This window comes from Falco peregrinus, chromosome 8, assembly GCF_023634155.1.
Source record: "Falco peregrinus isolate bFalPer1 chromosome 8, bFalPer1.pri, whole genome shotgun sequence".
In the NCBI taxonomy this organism is placed as follows: domain Eukaryota; kingdom Metazoa; phylum Chordata; class Aves; order Falconiformes; family Falconidae; genus Falco; species Falco peregrinus.
This window is the reverse complement of record NC_073728.1, coordinates 47,796,515-47,815,739: the sequence shown is the minus strand read 5'-3', so window position 1 is coordinate 47,815,739 and position 19,225 is coordinate 47,796,515. Positions and strand designations below refer to the sequence as shown.

General features: G+C 42.6%; 1 protein-coding gene across 2 annotated transcripts in view; it reads left to right on the top strand.

Moving 5' to 3' along the window:
* KCNIP1 (potassium voltage-gated channel interacting protein 1) overlaps positions 1–19,225 on the top strand; it is a 436,627-nt gene that overhangs the window by 316,862 nt on the left and 100,540 nt on the right. The window lies entirely within an intron of this gene.

The window sequence follows — 19,225 nt, the reverse complement described above, 5'->3', positions numbered from 1 at the left end:
CTGTGGCACAAGGTCCATTTCATCCCATTCATCCAGGCTCCTTTTTAAATAGAATTCAAAAGCTCTTTCCATCCTTTTTCACACCTCCTCATTTCATACTGAGGGTTTCAATCCAATAAGAAGGCACAGAACAGCCCATATGCTGGTGGTGCTGTAGGTGATCATGTTTCCTCTTGTTTCTTAGAGAAGTCAGAAGTTAGCCCATCCAGTATATCGTGCAAAAGCGGGGAAATAAACAGTCACTCAGAACTGTTGTAAGAGTAACACAGAATTCTCACGCTGTTGTTCATGCAGATTTTCTCCCCAAACTGGAAACGCTATAATGTGGCCCTGATTTTTGTGAGCATATTTGCACAGCTTCCACACAGATTGTGCACACGGCTTTTTCTTCACTTAGATTTAAGGATGGCTGCCCTTATTTCCAGTGTTGTTTGATCAGTATTTTTGTCAGGAGAACGATCCGTGTACATATGGAAAGAGGCTGTATATAAAGTCCAGTTGCATTTTATAAGCACAGCTATTTGCTCAAAGACAGAGACAGATTTTGCCCAATGGAAGAATAACTTATTGGCCCTTAAAATAATAGTTTAAAGAGTTTCTATAGGCTTCAAAAAATCCACTTGATACAGGTATGACCACTCTATATTCTTATCTCACGAGATAATGAGACAGGTCGAACACTTCTTTTCAGCTTATCTTGAAGTAGGTTTAGTGGCAGGTGGACTGCAGCAGCACTGTGTGTGAGTAGCTGATACGAAGTGGAGCCTCTTTGGCTGGTTTTTAATGAAAGCTGAACATCTTGGTCACCCTTATCACTAGGTAGGGATGAGGAGTCACTTTGCTGTGGGTTACTGAAATGCCCTGTTTTATGGGGGTTTAAATACGCTTGTGCAATCACAAATTCACTTGTATCATGATTTGGATTAGAACTCTTGTAAAGAAAGAATTTCATTAATCTTTTTCACTTAACTTCTTTGGTGTTTTCATCGAGAGAAGACTTCTGAAGTGTTGATACACTCACATAAATAATTTCACTATTTTCTATATTCATTAAAACTTAACTACAGAAAGATTTATATAAGTTTAAACATGACAAAAACTGAAAGATTCCCTCAGCAATGCTGAAGCACTGCTTCACAGTGTCTGAGAAGTCAGAAGCATGTACAACCTCTTTGGCTACTACGTTAGTCCCTTGTGACTGTGAGCAATTGGTACAACCTCTTCAAGTGCATACCAGGCGACTTCTTTGCCTAAACACGCAACGGAGGAGTTAAAAATAGTAGTAGTAACACTTCATGGTCCAGATGTATAAACTACTTCCGCCCCAGACACCAAGAAGGTCCTTGAACCAGAGGTGAAGAGTGGATTTGTGCTGTTGTGCCGCAGCTAATATGTGGTAAGTACAGCCAGGTTCAGTGCTGCAGACACTGAGGTTTGCCAGGGATGCATAATTTTATCCTAACTAGATTAAAATATTTGTATTTACAAATACATGGTGATACATGATGCCACTGAGCATAGGAGTGGGCATCCTTGGAGGCAGTGCCCTGGGAGGCTCTGGAGGAACATTTTGAAACTCAAGGGGAGCTCGGGAAAACTTAAAGAAGCTCACAACAGGAACAGCATACATTTTATCATTCTAATCGGTCTACAAAAAAATTATAAGACTTCTTTTTTCAGGCAGAAACTGCTAGTATATGTGTGTCCCCAGGAGAAACTGTACCAGCACAAGAAAGGGTGACCTCTGAGTGTCACTGCGAGCTGTTGTGTTGGTAGAGTTGATGTTGATGTGTCAGAAATGGTGCATGGCTCCATGTCAGCATTGTACCACCACTCACACGGGAACATACCAATCACTAAAAAATCCTACTGTAGGACAAGGCAAGTGGAAACTGGATGCAAGATACAGTGAGCTGATATGAAAGCCTGTCTCTATTTACAGCTTCATCATCCCAGGTCTTTCTGAATGGTTAGAGGAGCTTCTGTGGCCCCATGGTTCCCACAGAGTCCACTGTGGGGGACATTTCTCTCTGGGGCACACAGGATTTTACTTACTACGTAATACCAAGTTCATATTGAAAGAATGTCAATTTTATTTCTATCTCAAAAAACCTCTAGCTTTGGGCTTGCTATTTAATCTAAGTTTGCTGTACTGTGAAGTAGAAGAAAACTTTTTGCTTTAGTCTGTGCTTCTCCATTGAACACCTGACCCACTTTTGTCCTAACTGTATGCTTCTGTGCTTAAAATTGCTTCATAGTTCAGTTCTCCAGGATTCAAAGGATTTTACTAGTTGTTGAAATTGTCCCTTTTTTTTTGCCTTTTGTCCTGACCTCTGAATTGTTACTATTCTTAAATAATTTCTTCTACTGTGTCATTTGATGAGGTGGAAATATATGAATTCAATAAACATCCCAACAATGTTGAGATGACCTAATTCTGACATCTTCAGAAAGGTCTGGGTTTTTGCCCAGTTCATTCTTGTGAAATTTTTACTGTACAATATGCAAGTTTTAGGAGGGGAAAAAGATGTACTCCATAAAAGTGTGGTGAATCTTAGTTTTCATTTATCATGTACTTCAAAATATTGTGCTTTCAGTAGCACATTTTTCAGTGCTTTGAACTCGCATAGTCTCACATACAGTCACTAATTTGTAGTGCCTTGGTCAATATACGCTGAATTAATGTATTGCATTGAAAACGTAGGCAAATAATTTTCCTCTGCCCTAGTGGTGATATACTGTAGTTCTATCAGTGTTATACACTGTAGTAGAATTGGAGTTATCTTTTGAGGGTGGAGGATCATTGCCTTGTATGAACCAAAAAGCAGAGTGAAGAGGCAGCCCAGAAATGAACACAAGAGAGGACCTCAAAGTTCCCCCTTCAGAAAGTATCTTTCCACACCCGAGAAAAAAAGAGAAAGGGAGCCCACAGGGATGAAATAGCCTGAAGAAAAAGCACTTTTGTGGCATCTCAGGAGGTTAAATACAACCTTGGGGATGGACAGGTCGGGGTTCAGTGGACTGAAGAGAAGTTGTGGACCAGACGACACCTTCTTCCCTCCCACTTTGCCCACAGCCAGTCCTCAAGGGTTTCCCTGTGTGGGACCGGTGCTCATGCACAAGGCAGGCTGATGTCTGCATGAGCAGCAGCTGGTGGACACATCTTGGGGCTTTCTTTTGGGGGCAGGGAGCAGACTGCAATTCAAAAGACATCAGGTCTAGGGCAACAAGCGAGCTGCTCTACCAGTCTAATATAACTTGAAAACTTACTAGGAGATTTTGCTTAATAAAAGCAAATCATTACGCAGTACTGGAACTTGGGAGACCTGAATCTGTTGCCCATACCATCACTTTTCTGCCACCTTTACCAGACCCTGTGATGTTTTAGCTCCAGTAATTGCTTTCTGTTTTTCTTTCCCAAGAACATGAACACATCACTTGGTTCTTGTTGACCTAAGTTAATTTCCTAGCAGGACTGCGTGCTGGCTTGTTTCTCCTTGTCAGGTGGAGCATTGGCTCTTGCTGGCCATTGGCTCACCATCCACTGTCCCTTGCCTGCTGCTGGACACTTCCTTTCCTTGATCTTTTGTCCTCATATTTATAAAACTTGAGGATCCTATGCCTAGACTCAGTGCAGACCAGAGAGTCTGAAGAACAGCAGGGAATGGGATGCTGTAAGGACCAAGTTCCTACCACCAGCTTGTCCCTGCAAAGGCGTTTGGTTAAAACCTGTGCTGGGTCCTGCTCAGAACAAGTGGATCAGGATTGCCATGCAGAGCGCAGCTGCTGTGGCAGGTTTGCACCCTGCATGAACAAGCAGTGAGTCAGCAGGCTGTACCAGAGCTTTTATGCTCCTTTCCACCTTTTGAAGGTTTCAGTCACACTCCCTGCAGCTGTTTGCACTTCTGCACTTTAAAAGCATCTTTTTGAGCTCAGCTGCCTAGAATTCCCAGCTGGGCTTTCTAAATACAAAAGGAAAAGGCTGAAAACAGCAACCGTTGAGTACTGAACACAAATGGCAGCTCCAGATACAGCATACACCTGTTGTTGAGAAGAAAGAAAACAAATGTGATGGAACTTGTAGGAGAAACCTGAGGACCACCAGTGGTCCATCATGGACAAATTTAAACTGTGCCCTGTGAGTAATTTCCTGAAGCCCTCCTTGTCTTTTGAGCCATCGTTACTCCTAGCTTCTCTCCTTACCTGCCTTCATCCCTGCCACTCTGACTCCCCTCATCTGTTCAATAGGAAAGGAAACTGGTTCCAAAATAAAGAACTAGGTAATATACTAATAAAGCCAGCAGACACAAAGAGCCTGCTTGCTTAGTTATGGGATAGCAGCCCCCCGCCTTCCAATAGTAAGTCTCCCTCTTGTCCTTAGCAGGTCTCATAATGCTTGCAAAGGAGATCTTTTTATCATGATTTCAGTTTTCTAGGCAGAGATGGTGTGACTAGGCTTCCGATGGCATACTGCTGTCACCTCCACAGCTTTTGTTTCCTTCAGTCCTAGATTAGCTTTGTGGCTCTAAGTTCCTTCAGACATTGGCTCTGCAGAAGGTTTTGAAGGTCTCCCCTGCACCGCACCCTCAGATTTCTCATCTTGCTTTCAGTGGGGAGGCCAGTTCTGCCTGTGAATGGGCTTCAAAGCAATACCTGTGAGAAAAGTTTTTCTTCCTGGTCTCTGCTTGGATACTTGAGGCTGGCCCATTGCCAGCATGCTGAATTGCTGTGTGTCATGGTTTAAGCCCAGCTGACAGCTAAGCCCCACACAGCCTCTCTCTTACTCCCCCCACGGTGGGGTAGGGGAGATAATTGGAAGGGTAAAAGTGAGAAAACTCGTGGGTTGAAATAAAGTCAGTTTAATAGGTAAAGCAAAATCTGTGCACACAAGCAAAGCAAAACAAGGAATTCGTTCACCACTTCCCACCAGCAGGCAGGTGCTCAGCCATCCCCAGGGCAGCAGAGCTGTGTCACACCTAACAGTTACTTGGGAAGACAAATGCCACCACTCCAAATGTCCCCTCCCTTCTTCCTTCTTCCCCCAGCTTTGTATAGCGAGCATGATGTCATATGGTGTGAAATATCCCTTGGGTCAGTTGGGGTCAGCTGTCCTGGCTGTGCCCCCTCCCAGCTCCTTGTGCCCCCCAGCCTGCTCGCTGCTGGGTGGGGTGCGGAGCAGAAGCAGCTTTGACACACTGTAGGTGCTGCTGTTTCCAGCACAAATCCAAAACAGCCCCCCAAGCTACCGTGAAGGAAATTAAGTCTATCCCAGCCAAAACCAGCACATTCTACACCTAACTACAGAGCAGGTTAATAATGTTACACCGCATGCCCACAGCTACTGTTGTACAGAAGATCTTTTGCTTAGCGTAGTGTTCAGGTTCTATTAAGGTGTACATTAATACCCTATGTAAAAAGGATTCTGAATTGCCTGAAAACTAGCATTGCAAGATTCAGAAAACCTACATGGCAGGATACGGTAGGCTTCAGTAAACCTTTTAATAGTCCTTGGCTAAAAAAGCAGCATTTAGTATAGGTCATAAAAGTAAACACAAATACGGCACATCCAATTACTGTGGAAAATCAGACATCAGAGTGCAAGATGAAGGCAGTTGTACGTGAATGCCTGACAAGAAATCTATTGAACATATTAAATTATACACCTCTCCCAGAATAGCTTGAGTTTTGAAAAGAATATAGTGCAGCAGTACTCAATCAAGAACAAAAATACAAGCCTGGTGCACATCAGACTTGGGACGATGTACACACAAGGACTACCTTGAAAGTGAGAAAACAGCTTTGAACTTCACAGCATGCCATTACACAAATACACATGCATGCAAATTATAAAGAAATCTCTCACTGAAGTGAAGCAATGTGACAGCCACCCTCCACCGTAAACCAGGACACAGGTGATGGAAATAGAAAAGGGAGGTAGGAAGAATAAAGGAGCACAGACTCGGCACCCAGGGGCTGTGCTGGCCAACTCCAGATGTAGCTAGCGGTGCTGCTAAAGGGACCTGAGAAGACACAATGCTAGTGTCATATCCAGCCTTTTCTAGTCACAGGCCACTGGGTACCCCACAGAGCATTTACTCTCCAGAATACTTGCAGGACTCTCTGTTGCAGACTTAGTAAAGTCCCAAAGCCAGGAAAGCAGGAAAAATCTACAGCTACAACTGCATTGAATTCTAGGTCTGTGCAGTAGTAGGGTGGTGGTTAATAAGTGATGCTTTCAGGAAGCAGGCTGCAGCCTGTGCTGCAGAGGAAGGAAGTTTCCTCCAGATGCCAACCAGGAGTGTGTCCCAGGGTGTGCCAGCAGAAACACAGAGAGAATTCAATTCATTGCTGAGCATGGTTTTCTGTTCCAATATTGTGTGGGGAACCAGGGCCAGAGAGGTGCAAATAGGTACTCTTTTTATTTATTTCCTGTGGTGTAAAGTGAGTGCCAATTCTAGCAGAGTGTAGGCAGGATGGATGTGTCCCAGACAATGGCAACTGGCTGATACAGAGCTTGTAATTCTGTAACACCTCGCTCTGTTGCCTCAACTCTAGTAATTAACAATTTACTCTCCAGAAAATTAAATTGGTTCTAAATTTATGCATGGGAACAAGATAGCAATAACTTCCTGAGCAGCTCGGGAAAGTGGAGTTGGATTTTGGTTTTCTGGTCTGATGAGAAAGGTTAATGAATGTTGTACATCCATATTAAAATAGTTGAGGGGAGAGTGAGCAGCTGGCGACAGCAAGGGTGCCTGGAGCCAGAGGAAACAGCGTTACTTGCTCTGTCACTGCCTTTCTGTGTGACCTTGCACATTCTGGGAATTTTATCTATCACATCTCCATATATACCTTAATATCTCCAGGTATGTATAGAGCTTTAGTACTTAAGGCATTATAGATGTGCAAAGTATTAAGGTGTGGAAGGGCTTCAACAGGAAAGGGGAAGATACCCTTTTTTAGGTAGTTTCCATACCAAACACAGAATATCTGTTTGCTTTTGATTATTTTCTCATGACTTGTATGAAAGTGAGCTGGCAGACTGCAGTGTGGGCATAAGGCAGCAGAGGCACTGCAATACCAGGCTCTTGCGGACCCAATTGATCCATACATCTGCCCCAAGGCAGCTTCTGGCAGCTGTTTCCTGACTTGTTCAAAAAAACATCCCATCTCAGAGGCTCCTCAGTCTTTAGGCAATTTGTGTCAGTGCTTCGTTACCTTCTCCAGGGGAAAGCTTTTTCCTCCTACCAGATTGATTCTTCCTTGCTAAACTTGAAGTTTGTTACTTCTCTCATCCACCAAGGACATGTAAAATAGATTAACTTCTTCCTCTGTGCTGGACTTTTGTGTACTTATAATCTCTTCTTGGTCTTTTCTTTCCTGAGCAACCTCAATTTGTTTAGGTCTTGTTTATTAGACTATTGATCATTCTCGCTGCTCTGGACTTTTCTTTAATTGGCTTATATCTTTCTGGGTGTGCATGACCCAAAATTGGATCTTGTACTTCAGCTGAGGCCTTGATAGTGTGGAGAAGAGTAGAAGGGCTATTTCATTTTTCTTCTAAGTTATCTCTGTGTTTCTACTTCTAGAAAAGCATTTGCCTGATTTTTCTAACATAAAGGTCTTGATTCTTTATAGCTTCTGAATTTCTTTATGGAACTTTTTTTATACCAGTAGAACTCTTTCCCACCCTACATTTGTGCAGATGATTATTCTGACATAGGTATAGATTTCTGCATTTGTTCTTATTGAATAGAAACCTGGGTTTGCTTGTTTTCAGAATTCAGCTTTTAACATATTTTTTAAAATTACATTTGCTCTTCAGTTTTCCCCCTTTCCCAGCTTGGTATTATTTGCAAATCTGGTAAGTACACTAATTCATCTGCCATTCATAATGATTGATAACATGCCTAAAACAGCCCCCCGTGAGGCTCAGGTTTATTATATCTTCTATTTTGAGAATGAACCTTTGATACTACTCTGAGTATTTTTTCAAGTAGTTCTGCATCCACTCCCTACTATTTTCATCCAGACTGTGTTTTCTTAGCTTATATACAAGAAAGTGAGATGAAATACTGTGAAAAGCTTTAGAGAAATCAAGATGTGACACAAAATCTATTGTCTTACTATTGAAGGAAACAAGATTGATTTGACACCAATTACTCTGAACAGATTCAGTTGGGCAGCCACTCATTTTCTTGTGATTTTCTCTCTGCTTACCAATTGTTTGGTTTTATTTGTTTCTAGAAACTGCAGCTAAGCTGATGGATATCTAATTCCCTATCTCCTCATCCTCCGCCTTTTGCAAAGACAGAAAGTGTATTTATCTTGTTTCAGTCTTCTGCACCTCATCCGTGTTCTTCAACACTGGGTTGCCAATAACTGCTAACAGCCATGAGATTTCATCAGCCGAGGATGGATATCAGGCCAGCCAATTTCAAAACATCTGGCTCATCTAAGTACCCTCTAAATTCTTCCTTCCTTATTAAAAAATAGAGACCTATGTTGTTGATTTTATCAGTTTCCATATTGGTTAGAATCCACTCTGAAGGACCCCTTTTCTAGGTTTTTTTTTTCCCACATCCTATGTGAAAAAAAAAATACTGAATTCTACAACCTTGTTGGTGTTATCGTGCTTTTCCCAGGCATGTCTGTGCTTTTTCCAGGCATGTCTGTATATTACCACTTCCTAGAGGCTTCTGTCATCATTGCTCAAGGACATTTCTTCCCATGCAAAAAAAGATGCATTCCCCTTAACTTCCTGATTTGACAGTCTATATTATCAAACTCTATTTTATGGTAGGAGCCAAGGTTTCTTTTTATCCCAGCTAGCACCTTCTCCTACAGTACGAATTTCAGGTGTTCATCTGAGTAAGTCTTCCTGTTGATTTCAGAAACCAAATACTTTCAGCAATCAAATAATTCCCCTCTTTACAGCTCTCATGACATCAGGCCAGATTACCTTCTTCAGAGTACTTGGAAAAGCTGCATGCAAACTGCCGGCCACTCAGCCCTGGCTGCTAGCCTGTTGTGTTCCTCCTATTCTTCTGAAAGGCACAGACACAGTCAGTCATCTCATGCTTTTATCCTTGGTGACCTAAAGACTCTTACAGTGACAGCTGCACAGGCAAAAGCAGGAAATCTCAGTGGAAGAGGAGTGGTAGAGTTAAAAAGAAAGGTATAAAATCCTTCCCGGCAGTTGTGAATTAACATTCTCATCTGGGAGGTACTTTCTAAACCCTGCACGGTGTATTGTTTGTTAATAACCTAAAGCAGGTTTGATTCCAGCAATGTATTTTAGCAAACAATGCTATATCTTAGCTTTTTTGTATCTTTATGCAGGGTGATGAAGGAGGAAGGCATTCTGCATTTATTTGGAGCACAAGTGGTTTTGAAGGGAACAGCCATGTTGAGAGGGATGAGGGGAGCTCACTGAGGGCTGCTGCTCACACTGACCTCTTCCACAGCCCATGGACAGGCTGAGCCAGAGGTTGAGCCTTGAGGAGGGGAGATGCTGCTGAGCACTGCGCCTGGCACTGTGTCCCCAGGTCTGGCCCAGACCCCAGCCCTGTCGTGCCTTGGGGTTTTTCCCTTTTTAAATGACCTACCTTTGAATATCAGTGCATATTGCACTTGCAGCTTTCTATTAAACCATGATGAAGAAGGAAGCGGCACTGGCAAGTTATGCTCTGGTTGCTTATGCCTCCTTTGCCATGTTCATTCTCTCTTAACTAGCTCTACTCTAGTTGATGTCTCCTCGGTGGAAATACTTCCATGCCTTACCTATTTCTATTGCTAGTGTTCGGACCTTTTCAGTTTCCTTCTGGGATCTTGATGTACGACCCGGTTTTTAAGCCTTATTAAGGGTTAAGCACTAAATGCCTTTGAAAAATTGTACATAGATTCTTTGTGCAAAGTTTTATCCGTGAGTAGAGTAAGGACAATATTGTGCACCTTTAAGAAGTTGCTGAAGATTAATGAAACACGTTTGTAAAGCACTTTAAAAGCTTTGCATATTGTGTTACTTCTTGAAGTGCAGATTACTGAATGCTGTTTGAAGAGATAACTAACAAACTGAATGCTACCATATGCAGTATTAATTGCACATGCAAATACAGCAGGCTTCATTATAGGATTCAATGGCATTTACTGAACTCTGTGACACATCACTATAACAGCATGCTTTTATTTGAAGTAAAAGAAATTAAATGAATCCAAAATTAATTTGGGGATATCTTTAGCAAATCTTTCCTTTACTTTGAAATAGTCAATTAGCCACCATTCAAACGTTACATCTTACCTGCCATCCTGTACCAGAAAATGTTAGAAGTCAATAGGTGCTTCTAGTTGAAAAGAAGTTTCTGGCAAAACTTTCTCTTCTGAAAGATGACACCAAACTGAAAAGGGTAGGATATATCACCAGCTGATTTTCTTCACGATAGGAGAATGTTAAAAAAAAAAAAAGCAATCACTTGCTGGGTTTATTTCCTTTATTCTGGACCAAGAGGTTGCCTGTAGCAGCAGAGCAGATAAAATCTCGGTCTGCGGTGTCCTCACTGGCTCTGGAGGTTTGTCAGTGAGGATGAAGGAAAATGGACCCCTGAGCTTGCACGCAGTGAGCCCCAGGGCTCTGTCTGGAGACAGCTCATGGGGGAGGATGGTGGGGGAGCCGGCCCTCAGGGGACACACCAAGCAACCACATTTGGATGTTTCACTCCCAGGCAATGACACGAGTGCAGATCTGAGCTGCAGCCTTTGTGCATGGGTCTGTTTCAAGAGCAGTTCTGCAGTTGTAGAGAAGAGCTTGCACAGCCACCTGCAGCATGAAAGATGTAAGCGGAAGGAAAACCTTAGTCAAGACCTACAGGAACCAGAAATCAGAAGACCAGCTGGAGAGAGTTGAGTAGAAATGTGAGAAGACTGAAAGGGCATTTGAGGAGGTGTGAAGGGAAATGAAACGTGGCAGGAACTGGAAGTACCATGACGTTCTGGGGATTGCAAGGGAAAGTGGCTAAATGATGCTGAAGGAGAAAATGAAGTGACCTTGAGTTAAGCTGAGAAGGTTAATTCAAAAGTACGGATGTGATGTTGTGGCTGGAAATGGGATATTCTGGCACAGTAGCTGGAACTAGTGCTGTGATGACAAATTTCTGCTGCAAAGAAAACCTTTCTAAATAGAGGTCATACCAAAGTACCAACCTGTCTCTTCTTTACTGGAACCAGTCTGCAGTATTTGCAGAACTGACTTGCTGGTCAAAGGGGGGAAATAACAAATGGCTTATTTTAAGTGTTTAAGAGGTTTTAATGGCTGCAGCTTTACAGCTCTGCTAATTTATGGGAAGGGATGAGATGCAGGTTCAGTAGCAGTTGGTGACAGCTCTTCACGTCAAATGTTTCCTGTTAAGCAATGTAGCAAAATTATACAGAAACAGAAACAGCGTGTATGATTTAGAGTTGTATGTTACCACATCATTCTTAGGGCTCTTTTTCTGCTGTTTACGTTTAAAACAGAAAGTGTGCTTCCCGCTTTGGGATTATTTGTTCTCCCAACTATATCAAGTTTAATTGCTCTTCTTTGAACCATGAGACAATGCAGTATTTCAGAGCTAACATTCTTTGTAAATCCCGTCACTCATTTCACTCACTGAGAATTGATATACTTAGGCTTAGTATATTGGAAATGAAGCTAGGTAGCAACTCCATTCTGAAAATCCTTGCCACCTATGCCTTTTCATAGTGAAGAGCTATGTTTTCAGACCAAGGCACGATCTTTCAGGGTGGGTTATTTTTGGACTGTATGACTTGAGATACTTCAGACCTGTATTTCAGAGGCAGTGAGGGCACCCACTCCAAGATGCATGTTAGTGTGAAAGCTGCACTGCCATGAAGGGTTGTGTTGGCAGAGGCTTGGTTCCTGCAATTCAGGGAGTAGCTGTACGGGTAGCACAGCTCCGAGTGCGCATCGTTAGACATTGCCCTTCACCTTGGGCTCAGTACTGCTGTGAGCACAGCCAGGTTGGACAGCAGGCAAAACTTCTGGCTTCAGCTGCAAGTGTAGATGCATGGCTGGGAGTGGGGAGAAGGAAAGCCCAGGTAAGTCACAAGAGAAAAGGGGGTATCCTGGCTTTAGGTGTTCCTAGACCTGTGAGGAGTTAGCAGGGTGTGGAGGAGGTAGTTTGAGGATTTCAATGGCTAAGATCTAGCAAGTAGTTAAGGAGCTAAATGGGAGGCAATATCAAAGAATCTAGAAGAGGGAACCTTCAGACAGGAAGATCTGCTAGAGAAAAATCTGATCTGGGAGCTGGAAGGCAACACTGTGCAGAGATTGTGGGGAAAACCCACCATATGAGGGAACGGAAGGGGAAGCAGGGGACCTGCTGGGGTGGGCAATGGGGAAGCCCACGTCACCCATCAGTGAAAGGTGCCATAGGTATGAGACAAGAGAATGAAGACTACAGTGCCCTCAGAAGGTGTTTGATTTCTGAACCTTGCTAACCTGTAACATTTGTGTGGTGTGCTGTGTGACACAATCCAAAAGTTTGCATAAATTGTATAACCAGGCTCTCAGAAAGTGAGAAAACATTATAATTAAATTCACTAGCAGAGCTTTAATTTAGTGCCCTGAGCAAATACTTCATAAGCTAACCCATCTTTTCTTCCCCATGCAGTCCTTCTATTGCACAGCAAGATGTTGCCTCCTTAATTTTCTAGGACTTTTTACAGAGAAAACAATGTATTTTAACCCTACCCATGATCAAAATCATACTGGCTTTTTTTTGTCTTGAGACTTTTTCTCAGTTTCTCATTTTTTATGGTAACCTGATGCAGGCACATATCCTTAATAATCACAGCTGTAAACAATTAAAAACACAGTCTGATAAAGGGAGCATGTCAGATGAAGGTTGCAAGGCACACATGTAATATGGCTGTCTTCTAAGCTACTAGTGTCAGCAACTACTGGTAGAGAAATACAATGCTGCAGCTATAGGTCTCTGATTTTTATCCAGCTCAAATAATAAGAATTACAAATTATTCCATTTACTATGTGTTTGACCGGCTACAGATGCGTCTGTGCTTCATTTCCAATTTCACTGCTGGATCATTAAGATTACACTAACATCTTTGAATGGTGAAAACAGCTTAATTAAACTAGAATATTCCCTCAAATGTAAGTTGCATGCAAATATGAAAATAAATTAATGATTTTTTGTGTTTTTTTAGGAAGATGTTGTGCATAACAATTAATTGGCCCCATGAAAGTCTTGATGTTTTCTTTAAATATCATTTTGAACAGATTATTAACAAAAATTGTGTGTGTCTTTTGAGGTCACTTATCATTTGCAATGATTTGACTGGTGTAATAAATAAGCCAGTACAGGTCCTGTGCAGAAACTCCTGAAGTAATTTGTCAGCATTTATATATTATAGATATGCCCAGGTAAGATTTAGTTGAGTTTTAAACTGACCTTAAGATGTTATAAAACGGGCAGTCGACACTCAGATTAGTTCCCAACTTCTGATGTGATTTAATCAGGCTTGGTTACAAATGTAGGCTGGGACAATAACCTTTCATTTTCACTCATGCTTTCAGTTCCTCTAGATTAGACCTTCTGGAAGGCATTCCTAAAGGTACTGTTTGATGTAATGCTTTTTCCAACTAATTTGCTATTTAATTGTAGGGTAATAAAATGTTTGTCACCTTTGAAATTTTCTAAGGTAAGTTTTCCAGTTCATATTACAAAAACTGTAGATGAGTGTCATGTGCCAGAAGGCACAATTTGTTGTGAGGGCTGGTTATTTGACACTATTCTTAAGATAATTTTGAGTAGCTTTTTGACCTTTTATGAAGTTTCTTACTCAAATGTTTCTCTTATCTCAACTTCCCTTTAGGAAAAAGAAAACAGGCAGATGAATTCTACCCTTCTCTGTACAAAGTCAAAGAAAACATGTTGATTCTTTGCCATAAATAAACTTTCACTAAATAAGCCTTTCCACTAAGTCGTCTTGGTTCTGCAAAGCCATTGACTAGATAATAGCTGAGGTTCCCAAAATTATTCATGTCTCTTTGACAGTCAAAATACCCTAGTTGCTTTAAATTTTTATATTTATATATATATATAATATATATATAGTTGGAGAAATTATTTCCACCTTGTCAAAAGGTCTTTTTTTCCTAAAGTATTTATGCAGCTTAAACCATAGATAGAGAGATTCTAAGAGATTACTTAGAAACCCATAATTTCTTTTCTAACTATACGCCTCAGTTTCTTAGGGTAGTTTCAAACAATATTAAATATATTACAAGATGACCTGTAATCCATAGAATTTATGTATGGCTTTAAAAATATTGGCAAAGCCTAAACCAAATCCTTTATTCATGTGGCATTAAACAGAGTGACTGTGAAAATATGCTTCAGGAGTTTCTGTCCTTCCTGAGTGTGCATGGCAGGAAACCACTGAAATTGCAATGAGGAAACCGCAATTGATAGACCTTCCTGATACCTTGGTCCTTAGAGAACAGTGAAGAAAGTAAAAATAAATGCACCTCACTGATCTGGTGTTATTGCATGTTTGCCCGAGCTGCTCTGCTCACTTCTCCCCTCAGTACCTCCCCGTCCTTGCTCACCTGCTGACCATTTCAGTGGAGCCAGGTTTGCCCTGTACTGTCCAAAGCTTGAAGTGAAACCTGAATATTAGTGGGAGAGTCTTAATAGTTTAAAAATTCTGTATAGTACTAGGCAAATAGGTTTTTACTAGAAAATTTAATAGATGGCTTTTGAAAATATTAAAGCATTTCATGATGGCTTTTAAAGAATGGTTTAGAAATTATGTTTTGCTTAAATACTTAAAGCACTTCAGGGAAAAAAAGAAGGGGGGGGGGGGGGGCGGGAAAGCAAATGAAAAAAACCCAAACCACTTCTTTTTGGCTCTAGACCTTTCACATCTTTTCTAGAGCCTTATTCAGGGTAGCAGCAGAGACCGCCCTGACACTTTGTGTTCTGCAGCGTAATGGGCATTTCCTGCTCCCCTCAATTTATGGCCCTTAGCAACACTTATGTAAGAAAGATGAGCCAACTCATTAAAAGCAGAATTTTTTAAAGGTTAAGGTCCAGCCTTCTGTCTGGTGAGGTGGTACATTTCCAATTGCTGATTTATGAGAAAGACTTGAAGAAGACCAGAAAGTCCTCCATCATTTATCCACTGTCCTGGCAGACTGGGGAGGTGCCGGCAGGCTGGGGGGAGACACCATGCCGCCCGTCTACAAGAGGGGCAGGAAGGAGGATCCAGGGAACCAGAGCCCTGTCAGCCCGACCTCGGTGCCGGGAAGGTGATGGAGCAGACCATCCCGAGCACCATCACACGGCACGTGCAGGACACCCAGGGGATCAGGCCCTGCCTGACAGCCCCGATCTCCTGCTACGAGCAGCTGCCCGGCCTGGTGGGCGAGGGAGAGGCTGTGGCTGGTGTGTCCTGGGCCTTAGTGAAGCCTCTGACACCGTCTCCCACAGCCTCTCCTGCAGCCACCGGCTGCTCATGGCTGCCCGGGGGGCTCTGCGCTGGGGTCAAAGCTGGCTGGGCGGCCGGGCCGGAGAGCGGTGGGGAATGGAGTCACATCCCGCTGGCCCCTTGAACCCTGGGTTCGGGTTTGGGCCCCTCACGGCCAGAGGGACATGGAGGGGCTGGAGCGTGTCCAGAGCCGGGCACGGGGCTGGGGAAGGGGCTGGGGCACAAGTGCTGGGAGGGGCGGCGGGGGGGAACTGGGGGGGGTTAGTCTGGAGAAGGCTCCGGGGGGACCTTATCGCTCCCCACAGCTGCCTGACAGGGGCTGTAGGCAGGGGGGTCGGTCTCTTCTCCAGGTAACAAGTGACAGGACAAGAGGAAACGGCCTCAAGTTGCACCAGGGGAGGTTTAGGTTGGATATAAGGAAAAAGTTTTTCACCAAAAGGGTGGTCAGGCACTGGAACAGGCTGCCCAGGGAGGTGGTTGAGGCGCCATCCTTGGAGGCATTTAAAAGACATGTAGATGTGGCACTTAGGGACATGGTTTAGTGGTGGACTTGGCAGTGCTGGGTTAACAGTTGGACTCAATGATTTCAAAGGTCTTTTCCAACCTACATGATTCTATGAATTCATGCTTGGTATGCCTGACATCTCCTGATTGGGAAGAACCTGGAAAGGCAAATGCTTGTCTAGGATTATTTGGGGTTTTTTTGGGAGAGTCCTGTAACAGGGGATAAAGCCTAACAGCGGTATCCAGTGGGTGTCGGCAACATCAGGAACCCATTTGTTTCCTCTTCATTGCTGTGGTGAAAATGGTTGAGTAGTATGAGCCACTGTCTGTTACTGGAAATACATTGTTGTTCTGAATATGTATTTAGGGAGATTGTAGCTCCTCTTCTCTTTGCTTTTCTTAAATACACCAACCGTGAAAAAAAAAAAAAAAAAAGAAACGATACTGCCTCTTCATCAAAAATTGCTGAATTTCCCTGACTGTGATGGGTTGGCCTTGTCCAGCTGCCCACCCAGCCACGGTCCCAGTCCCCCTCCTCGCCCTACAGCGTTGTTTCTCACATGTTTTTCCTCACTCCCAGGCAGCTTTTTGCCCTTCCTCGAAGCAGCTTCCCCAGGGGCGCCACCAGCTCCGCAGAGAGGCCCAGCTGTGCCCAGTGGAGGGGCCACTGCGGGGCCGGCAGGAACCAGCAGGAACCGGCAGGAACCGGCTCACCTGCAGCCCCGCTGCCAGCGCCTGGGCACTGAGAGGCATTTCAGTTTCTGTGTCCCCTACGGAATTCAAAAAGCATTTCTGCCTTATGTCCTGGGAAGAATGTACTCCTGTGGTGGCTGAAACGGGAAGGGTGGGAGAGGGAAATCAAACAGCTCCATGCAAGGAGCTGCCACCACCCTGGCCCTGGCCCGGCCTGAGGACAGACGGGTCAGAGGGCTCCTGGAGAGTCAGATGTCCCCGCCTGGAAAAAACTTGGGAAAATACAGTGAAGAAAAGCTTTGATCTAGAAGAAGGTAGGTCGAAGAGGTTTTCAGTTGATTCTGGGTAGCAATGGCTTTCGTTATTTTAAAGGTAGTATAAATGTTTTGTATCTCAGTGCTCATTATAAACATCACATAGAATAATGTGAAATTCATGACATATAATGCTGGAAAGAAAATTCAGTTATTCCGAATGAATTCCCAAAATTCCCAATCAAAAAGTTTGCCACCAATTTCCTCAAAAGCAAGCTACTTTTCCAAATTTGTCTTAGTTTTTAACCAAAAGAGTTTTGCTTGAAGAATGTGTAATGGGTTGTAATTGTATTGTAATAACTTCTAAATGAGCAATCTATCATTCCACGTGAACAAAATCTCCAAACCACATTTATCTCTTTGACTTGAGAAAAGATGTGAGGATTGAAAGTCTCTGAGGTGATGGGATTCAGCTCGTAGGGAAAAGCCTAACACCAACTTAAAAAACAGTGAAAACTGAGGTCAGTATGGGATTCCGCAACAAGCTACCTGGATTTCTCTTACCACGTTTTACATGAAAATACTTGCTTTTCTAACAACAGAAACTAACTGAAAATTATGCCATTCAAGATTTTTTTCTTTTATATTGTCTGTACCATGTTTTTAAACTCAGTTCAGTTGTTCCTTTTCTCTGAAGGTTAGTCCTAAATTGGGGAAGTATGTACTGCCAGCATAGACCTGTAAAATCTAATCCACTCAATTAAAACATGTATTTTACTGTTTTCTCAGTGAAAGTCTGGCTTTCACCCAGATACATTAGGCTTAAATTTTCTTCAATAGTGTGAATAAAATATCTGTTGTTTTTAATGGTTTGCTGCAAAGTCTGGTGCCTGTCATCCCTTCTGATAGTGTAAACTGCTCATTACTTCAAGAATTAATTCAAACAAAGAAGTGGTTCTTACAATAAAGTTGATTCCAGCTACTTGTCTTGCCATGAGCTGTAATACATGCACTATTGGTGACAAAATCTGATCCTAAGTGAAGAAAAAGTCTAAAAACTTGGGGTTTAGACTTGATGTTTGTTTAGTCATGGGTGAAATTTGTGTAGCATAAAAGTAAAAGCTGGGATTATGAAAGCAGACAAGGAAATTCACCCATGTCAATTCCATGTATTTTAATGAGTTGGTAACTAAACCCTAACTCATGTTGGCTTGGCAGGCTTTAATATCTGTGTGTAGAGTACTTAGAGCATTTGGTAGTCGCTGCTATAAGCACCATAAATTCACACTTGTTGGAAGTTTGCTCCTTAGCTGGGTTTAATGCAAGACTTCACCCATTTGGCTGAATTTTATTTTTTTTTTTAGGTTTGTGAGGTTTGTTTTTCTTTGGCACTACCACAAGTACTTTGAAAATTTCAGTACTGTTTGTAAGACCGGTGGGGGGATGCATCACTTACATGTTATTGCCTTTTAGTTGGGGGTGGGGAGGCTCATCTTGAATTTTGAAGGAGAAATGGTCAATGTGGATATTCCTCCAACACCCAAGCTAGGAACTGTTCAATATTGCATATTCTCCCCTTCTGCCCTGGTTTTCATACCCAGGGAGTCTGGTAATGGTTTAGTGGTTTAACTCAGTGATAGTCCTTTAACATTTCAGAAGCAGAAGAAATTATTTGTAAATTGCTGTGTTCTTCAGATACAAGTATCCAAGAAATCATCTTCCTGATTTAATATCCCCCAGTACCCAAAGAAACAAGCAGTTTAGGCAACCTAACATGAGTATTTGTAGTGCAGAGAACACACAGATGCCTCTTTTTGGATCCAAGTTTTCTAACAGCCTAATTTGTAAATGAGCTTTCTGTGTATTCACACACTCCTAGTAATTTGGCTCACCGACCTAAGGAAATGCAGTCATCCAGCTGTGAATAGTTTCCCATACTTTCATGCTTCATTTCCAGGGAAAGAATCATGTCTGAGCAACTTAAGGGGAAAGAGCTGCTGAGGCATATAAATACATCTATTATAAACACTGCTTCTTAGAAACGGGCCTGTGTCTTGGTGAAGTTTTGCTATGAGCACTAGTGGTTTCTGCAGAAAGCAAATCTAAATGGGGCGTGCAAAGGTCTGCAGATAGGAGCAGAGCCTCCTGTGTGGAGTGAAGGTTACGCATGAGCAGAGGTATGGTAAGTGTGTGTGCTTCCCTAATGTGATTAAAAATAACAAATGCTAATCTGACTTACCATCTGGGGAATGTGCAAATGCCATACA